Genomic DNA, 8,452 nt, shown 5'->3' with positions numbered 1-8,452 from the left:
CCCCGGTACAAAAAAAAAAAAAAAAAAAAATCTGTTACCTTTGGCTCTCTGGCCCAGCATCAGGCATTTGGTTACCTAATGAACTTGAATGGCTGATGGTGCTGAAAAATCTCTACTAGGTCTCCTTATACATAGCAGTAGTTCTGTAGAACTTACACCAGTGTCAAAGAATCCCAGTCTCAGTCCAAGACACTACTTTAAAAAAAGAAGAAAAGGAGGAGGAGGGGAGAAGGAAGGAGAAGAAGAAGAAGATGATGATGACAGTTTTAAATTTATGCTGTCAGTGCATTTGTTGTTTATGATGTTTTATAGGCACCAATATTGCAGTGAATGTTATTGGGAATAAATTACAGTGCTATAAAATCACAGGACAAATTTTTCCTCAGAAGTTAAAAAAATTGTAATAATGTTGTTAACCAATTTTTAGTATTGTAAAGATAAAACACAAAAGCAAGAGATCACAGAATAAGTAACATGTAGCAACTGGCTGGTCTTTGTCACCTTTCCTCAGTCACCATGGAAACAAGCCTCTTCTATGCAGACCAGACCTGATCAAAGTCCTTCATGCCCCCTGGCTTGTCATGCCTCAGTCCCTTTTTTTAAATGCGGTTCCATCGACCTGAAAACACTTTCCAGGGAGCTAGAAGGAGAGACTCCAGAGACTTGAAGAAGTAAAAGTGAGACTTAGACCCAGAAAGGATGTTGAGATTCACAGTAGTCTTGTCCAATCCTTTTGCAGTGGAGACTTCCAGAAGGAAGGAAAATTATGTACGTGGGATAAGGTGGCCCACCATGTGTGTGGCAGAACAGTGAAGGAATGTGAAAAGAAGGGAAGGAAACTAAGTTTTTTTAGCCATTGCTTCCTCTTTTTCACCATCAAAGTAATAAAAGGTAGGCAATGTTAATATTTGCATTCAATCCACAAACATTTCTTTATTCATTCTTTCTACAAAAACTGTCTGCATGCCTACTATATAAATAATCCAAATGCTGGAGATACTAAAATGAAAGAAAATAAGCAGAGCCCCTATCCTCAAGGAGAATGATGTACACAAAACAGATGGCCTCCTATATACAAAATATTATTAAAGTCGAAGAGGACCAGCTAACCTAGATGTGAGGAACTAGGAAAGGCGAAGATTGAGTTTTATTTAAAATAAGACCTCAAGATAGAAGTTTATTTCTCCAAGATGGAGATAATTTCAACCTTGTGAAGTTTAGAAGTAGGACTGACATAATAGCTCTGGTCCACAAAGTTCCCAGGTCCCCAAACTCTTTTTTTTTTTGCTATCAAAACGGTTGCTGTAGCTCCAGCCATCACTTGCGTGTTACAGTCAGCAGGAAGGAGGAAGACTCAAAATAGAAAGTAGAAAGAGTAGAGATTTTCATACCACATTCTCACATGGCATTGCATTGGCCAGAACTAAACCAGAGAGTCATACATATCCGCAAGGCAATCTGAGAAGTGTAGTCACTTTTCCAGACAATCACGTGCCTTACTAAACACTAATTGGAACAGGCAGGTAAAAACGGGGAGCTAGAGGTGTGGGATACCATAGCACATTTTGAAGGAACTTAGAATACAAACGAGCGAGCTTTGCAAAGGTGGGCGAGGTGAGTTGAAGGCCCAGCTCGTCTGCACTTTATTCGGAAGCCTGTGTCAGATGGAGACGCTGCCCTCGTGTGATTCCTGAATAGATTAAAGTATCAGAGACAAAGAGCTCATAAAGTAGATTGAAACTCAGATCTGCCTGAGAGCAAAGCCCAGGCTCTTTCTACCTCCTGTCCTAAAAGAGTCGACAGACCAGTTGGGGAAATGCTCAAGCATGGGATGCACATGTAGCAAGCACAGCGGGTGTAAAATCATAGGTAGTACTGACATCTCTCAAGGCCTTCATTGCTCCAAGTGGCTGTCATGCGGGAGAAAGTGGAAACTTCTGAGAAAAGGAGGAAAACAGCTTTTGGTGTTTAGGGAACAGTAGCTTGCTTCTCTCTACATCCTTCTCATCCCTACCCCAAATCAAAGTGGTTTAAAGTATGTATGTGTGAACCACGAGAAAGACTGCAAGCACAGGGTCATTCTTGACCTAATCTTTGGAGTCCAGCATTTCTACCAAGGCAACAACAGCAGAAGGTAAATCTGTAGTGGTCAACGAGGATCGCCTAGCTGAACTGCGTCAGCGTGGTTCTGGGCATGGAAGGCCCACCTGAGGATTGTCCCCAGCAGCCTAAAATGAGAACTGGAGGGAAAGAACTTTTGCTATTGATTTTCTTGGAGAAGCTCGCTTCACCTGGTTTTCCTGATGCAAGCTTGGCTGCACTCCTGTCTGAGGAGCTCTAGTCCTCGCTGTTGCTGGAGATGGCTGCTGTTCTCATCAGGGGAGCTCTGATTTTTGCCCTGAGCATCGCTTTCTGGCTTCAGCGTAGATCCCTCAGCCTAGTGGCACAATTCCTTTAACCCACAGGCACAGGCTTCTAGCTTCCAGCACTGGTCTTTAAGGCCTTCCTGGGGCAGATCCTCAATCCAGACTTGCATGAGACAGCCATGGGCTCTAGGCCTTCAGCTGGACTTATGGGGAACATCGCCATGGGATCCAGGCCCTCGGCTGTATTCTTCGGGTCTCTAGTGCGTGGACAGATCTCTTCCCCTCCTCTGCACTTGACTTTTTGGGTGAATATTATAAACTAGTCCTATAAATTATGTATCCTATATTAAATCTGTTTTCTGACTACAACAAAGTCTCATGTTCTGAGCTTCTCCTGAAGGATGAATAAGAGCTCATCAGGCAGTGGGGGTGGAAGGAGAGCTCAGCAAGCAGATGAGTCTCAGAAAGATATTCTGGGCAAAGGGAACAGTTTGCGTAGGGGCGGGGAAGCATGAAAACCCATAATAGTTTGGGGAAGGGAAGGCCAGCAGTGGGAAGGGAGGCAACTATGGCAGCAGTTATCAGGAAATGAGGCTGCAAAGATATTTTGACCCCACATCACGGAGTGCCTTGCTTGCTAGCATAAGGCATAGAAAATGAGTGTGTTATACTTTTCCAAAGACAGCCGTGTTATGTAACAGCTAAGAGACACACAGCTGAAAGTGGAGATTAGGGCTTGATTCATGGCAATGCTGAGGAATTTGGATCTTAACTTACAGATCCAGGCACATTACTAAGTTTGGGATCTAACGTAAGGCAGGTAGTGACACGACCACGGCACACAGTGCTTTCATGTCTAAGAGCTCCTGGGTCTTGCTTTCTGAGCCCCAGTGCTACCTGTGTGTTGTTGTCCAGCAAACCATGGCTGAGTCCATGCTTCCTAGCTCCTTTCTCCAGCCACGGGTGTTTCACCCCTGCATTCTCCAGTCGGTCTGCTTGGTAGACCAGCTCAATCCATGACACATTTACCAAAAGACAACCATCAGGGGATTTGGCTCAGTGGTTCGCCGCCTGCCTTGCAAGCACAAGGACCCAAGTTCAATCCCTGGTACCAAAAAAAAGACAAGAAAAAAAGAATTTGTTTCTTTTGGACTGGGGATTTAGCTTGGTGGTTCAGCCGCCTGCCTCGCAAGTACAAGGACCCGAGTTCAATCCCCGGTACCAAAAATAAGAAAAAGAAAAAGACAACCATCCTCCCCGGGTCACGATTTATTGTTTCATTTTTGCTCAGTCCCTCCCACATGGAGAATCACCAATTTTACACGTGCTTCAGGACACAGGCTGGCAGTATCTTCACTACTATTTTTTAGACAAGAGATTAGGAGATTAGGAGAGATTGAGAAGCAGCACAGGGCTGAACCCCTGTGTTCCTCCCGGCCATCTCTGGCTATGGGGACACTGGAAAATCACCCCTCAGTCTAGAACAGGTCCCGCTTTCCCAAAGCTTGAGTTGATTGATTACCCCATTTAGCACCACTGCCCCAGTCTTTAGGGAGCAAGGTGGCACATTTGCTCTTCTCTTTGTGAAAAAGGGGCCCAATCCATTTTTTTCCAGGCAGCATAATAAATAACCTGCCCCCTTTTGGCAGGGAGTTTATTGGAGACTGATGGGACATTTAACAATAATTGGGGGCCTGTGATTTATTAGGTAGGGAGGTTCATGGCGTCTCCAAAGACTGGGAACATGAAATTTAATTGATAAAGCGGCTGTCAGCAGCAATGACATGCACTCAATAGAATATGCATTTGAGGGATTCTCTTTGGAGCTGTCAGGAAGGCTCCTGCTAATCATATGCACCTCCTGTGGATGGCAAGGTCTGCTGGATATCAGGCTAAGGCACAAATGGCAGGGAGGGGACTCTGGAAGGGGCCCAGTGAGGGGTGCACCTGTCAGTTAGTTGCTCCACCAATGGAAGAATGTGACACAAATGAGCAAAGGGATTTCTGCCCTCCTAAGTGAGCATTCTCCCTGCAGAGGCCTTTGATTTTATTCTTTGGGCTGCTCAAGAAAATAAGAGGCTGAGCACCCACTTCCCCTAAAGGAATGTGTTAAATGAAGGGAAATGTGTTCTAGCATTCTAAACATTCTATACCTGAGACCCCAGAGACACCCCCTGCCTTGCCCTCCAGCCACCAGAGTACACACACGCGCACACACACGCACACACAAACATGCACACAAGAGTTACTTCCCGGACTTTCCTGAAGCCCTGGCTCAGGTGGCAGCTGCTCCTGTCACTGCTGGTTTCTAGCTAAAAAAACAGAGCCACGGAAACTCAAGTGATTGGAACCTCACTTCATTGTTGGTGACTCCCTGCTCCACAGACCCCAAGATCCAGGCTGAGAACCCAGAGATAAATGCTTGAGGGAGGTGTGTAGCAGCTACCTTAGCCATATGTTGGTTTTAATCTTCAGGAGCCATCACTGATGGCAGAGCTCTGTCCTCAGGCAATCTCGTCTTTGCAAGGCAGCTCTGCTCACATTTTCTATAGCCTCCACCCTCCAGGCTGTTGCTCAACCTTAAACATGGCCTTGTAAGGCAGGGATAGGGGATTTCTGGAGCTAGAGCCTGTTTGCCTCCTTTGATCCTGCCGCATGGTTTGCCTCCCTGCTCCCTTAGGGAGAGAAAGGGAGGGGAGGGCACAGCCAGGAAGAAGAAGCAATTGTCACTGTCTAATCTGAGCCTCCGTGGTGACACCGAGGGACCTCTGAGCAGGATGGATACAGCAACCGGTTTGATTAAATCAAACCTCTGCTGCAACCTTGTTAAATTAAACTGACAGGCCTGGAGCAGAGGAGGGAAGGCAGCAGGATCATCGCCTTGGGTAGCGGGGTAAGAAGCTCAGAGGGAAGCAGAGCAGCAGCCCACCCTTTCCCTATGTGCTGACTATAGGTAGGTGATGAGATGTATGAATGTGCGCGGCTCCCAGACCTCTCTGAGCACAGGCTACGGAGAGTGATGCAGAGGCGGACTGCTGCCTCCCGGGAGGTTGGCAAATTCCCCCAGCAGTCGGGCCTCCCGTTTAGAACAGTGCTCTTGACATTTCACAGGGCCTTTACACACCACCTCCACAACGGCCAAGGAGGAGCGGTGGGATTACTTGCCCCACTTTACAAGTAGAGGAACCGAGGCAGTCGAGATAACAAGGCTGGTCTACAGTCAGTCTGAGAATCCAGGCCTTCTACCTCCGAGTCTTGGCACACACTGCCTCCAACGCTAAGCCATATGGCAGCATTTCCTAGGATTTAGTCCCTGGAGTGCCATCTTTCTTCCACCCACTAGAAATGTAAGCCACACAGCTTGGGTTGTGGGCCATCAGGAAAATGCCAATTCCCAACTGGCCCAGTGCAGGCACCTTCAAAGCACACAGCTTGCTTCCAGAGGCCATGGAGTCATCCCAGTGCCTTCATATCACTTTCCCACATGCTCAAGCCCTTCCAGGTCATTTCCATCCTACCTAATTGCAATTCCAGGGAGGGGAGATACTGTTAGCCACACTAACAAACAGCAATAGTAAGAGGGAAATACTGATACCCTGCTGGCTTCTTCACCTGTCACCCAGTTTCGCACCTGCCAAAGCCAATTTTCCACTCACCAGTGGGTATGAGCTCATTTCAGAGTGGCTGGAACAAACACACAGACACACAGACACACAGACACACACACACACACACACACACACACACACACACACACACGGTGCCATTGTGAAAACAGTGATGCCTTACCCAGGATGCCCTTGCTCTTGCCTCTACCGCATTCCAGGGATATGTTTATTGATACAACCACCTCTTTCCAATCTGTTTCAATAGGGAAGACACTGGGGTGGGGATTTGGTGAAAGTGGTGAATACCAATTACCAGAGCCCAGCAGGGATCCTGTTGTGCCCTGCCTACTCCCAGATTCACTCCTTACACCCCAGGCTGCACACCAATTAATGATCAGATCCTAGACTGAAGGAGCAAGGGACAGGGAGGGAGAGGAGAGCAAAATCGTCACCACTGACAGACACCATGAAGGAAGCTGGGGGAGAGAACCGGTGTAAGGCGGTAGAGTTTGCTTGGAGAGGACAAATGACGAGAAACACCAGCAGAGAAGTTTCTATGTGCCACACCCGACATGGTGTCATCTTACTTCTTTTCTGAGGTCACCACTCATGACTTAAAAAACAGATGAACAGCAGACAGACAAATAAATCATAGGTACTTAGACAAATATCACCAGGCTCCTACACTCATCTTCAGTGTGAGGACTGGCCACACCCAAACCCAACTTCTGCAATTTATCTGAAACCATTAACTCCTCTAACACAAGGATTTAGATTCCTCTAGAAACTCCTGTCAAAGTGAGGTAGAGCAAAAGGAAGGCTTGCCTGGAGGTGACAGTCACTGAATCTGGGATCCTAGGCTAGTTTTGCCATAGTCACCTGGGCAATGTAGAGCAACACATTAACGCTTCTGTGCTACAGATTCTTAACTTGTTCAATGATACGCTTAGGCAGGAAATGAAAACCAAGGAGTGTTTTTTTTTTTTTTTCAATTTTAGAAACACATAGAGGAAAATTAAAACCCAAAGAAGCTAAATACTGGTCCAAAGCCACAAGGTGAGGAGTTGAATGACTGAGATGGTGTACATTTGGAAGCCAAAGGCAGTTCTATTTGATGGTGCCAGCCACCCTGCTGTGTGGCCAGGGACAAGTCACTGTCTCCTTACATCCCTTCCTTCTGGAATAGGAGCACCCACATTTCCAGGTTGGGGAGAGCAAATGATTGCCTGACACAGGAAGGCCTGCCTGTAATATGTTAGGTCAGGACTATTTCTAGTGATAGACAGGACAGGCAAATTCACAAATCTTCTCTGCCAGTCTTTCCAGGAAGCCCTGACTATCCAGAAAATCCTTTTTGGCTCCAACATTCTATGATTCTAAATCAGAAAGGTTGAAAAGCAAGTTATTTCCAAAAAGCCCCCAGGCAAAGGCACAAAAGACCATTTGGGGAATTCATTATTCACTCTCCATTGCTTCAGGCACTTTCTATGGATGATGCTTCATGGGGAATAATCACAGCAAAACAAAAACAAAAACAAAAAAAACCCTATCCAGTGCTGGGAAGGAGAGGCAGTAAAACCCTAACTCATTTCTGTGTTCAGCTCCCATCCCTCAATATGCATCTTCATTTGTTAGCGCTGACCCTGTCTCTTGGCCTCGCCACCTTTCTTATCTGGGAATTCGAGGTTTTCTCTTTGCTGTAGACTCCAACCTCAGCCCCACCCAGCCTCAAGTCCCAGAGCAAGTCTCACATCTCTAGTCATCTTCCTCTTTTCAGACTCTCCAGGCTAAGGGGCCGGAGATGTAGCTCAGTGGCCCTGCACCTGCCTGGCAAGCACAAGGTGCTGACTTCCATCCCCAGTGCCGAGGTGTGGGGTTGGGGGAGAATCCCCAGGCTAAAATCTCCACCACCCTATCCCAGTTGGTATCTGGATGATGCTAGGACAGTTCTCCAACACCTTTAATATACTAGAAGAGGCTTCTACCTGCCTGGTGGGGGCAAATACGCAGCAAGGCAGACCTGAGAGGTGACCTCTTTTTCTCCTCCCCGCTTGGTGTCAGGAGGAGAAACAGATAGCCTTTCTTTCCTTCTTGCTGACAAGTCTCTCCCTGGCAGACTCTCAGCTCTTGGTACTCACTTACAGCTGGCAGAAAGGACCTAGTAGTAGGTAATCAAATGAGCTTTGCTCTGAGTTACAGGGCATGGTAACATTACAGGGAAGCCAATTCTGCTCCTCTAGGGACTCAGACATTGCAGGATGCCCCCAGGCAGGTCCTGGAAGCAAACCATTTCTTTTTGGTACAGTTTGCATCTACCAGCATTAGTTTACACAAATACCAAAAGTAGTTCCCTTGACTGACACTCTTCAGGTATTGTTTGTAGTGGAGAAATATTTGATTTTCCAACAAGTGTTTGCCAAATAAGTTAGGTCCATGGACACCAAGCTCACAACTGCAAATGATTCCATATAAGGATGA

This window comes from Fukomys damarensis, unplaced genomic scaffold (genome assembly GCF_012274545.1).
Source record: "Fukomys damarensis isolate Sample0158 unplaced genomic scaffold, DMR_v1.0_HiC HiC_scaffold_33, whole genome shotgun sequence".
Taxonomy (NCBI): domain Eukaryota; kingdom Metazoa; phylum Chordata; class Mammalia; order Rodentia; family Bathyergidae; genus Fukomys; species Fukomys damarensis.
The sequence above is the reverse complement of the archived record's forward strand: the minus strand, read 5'-3'. Positions refer to the sequence as shown.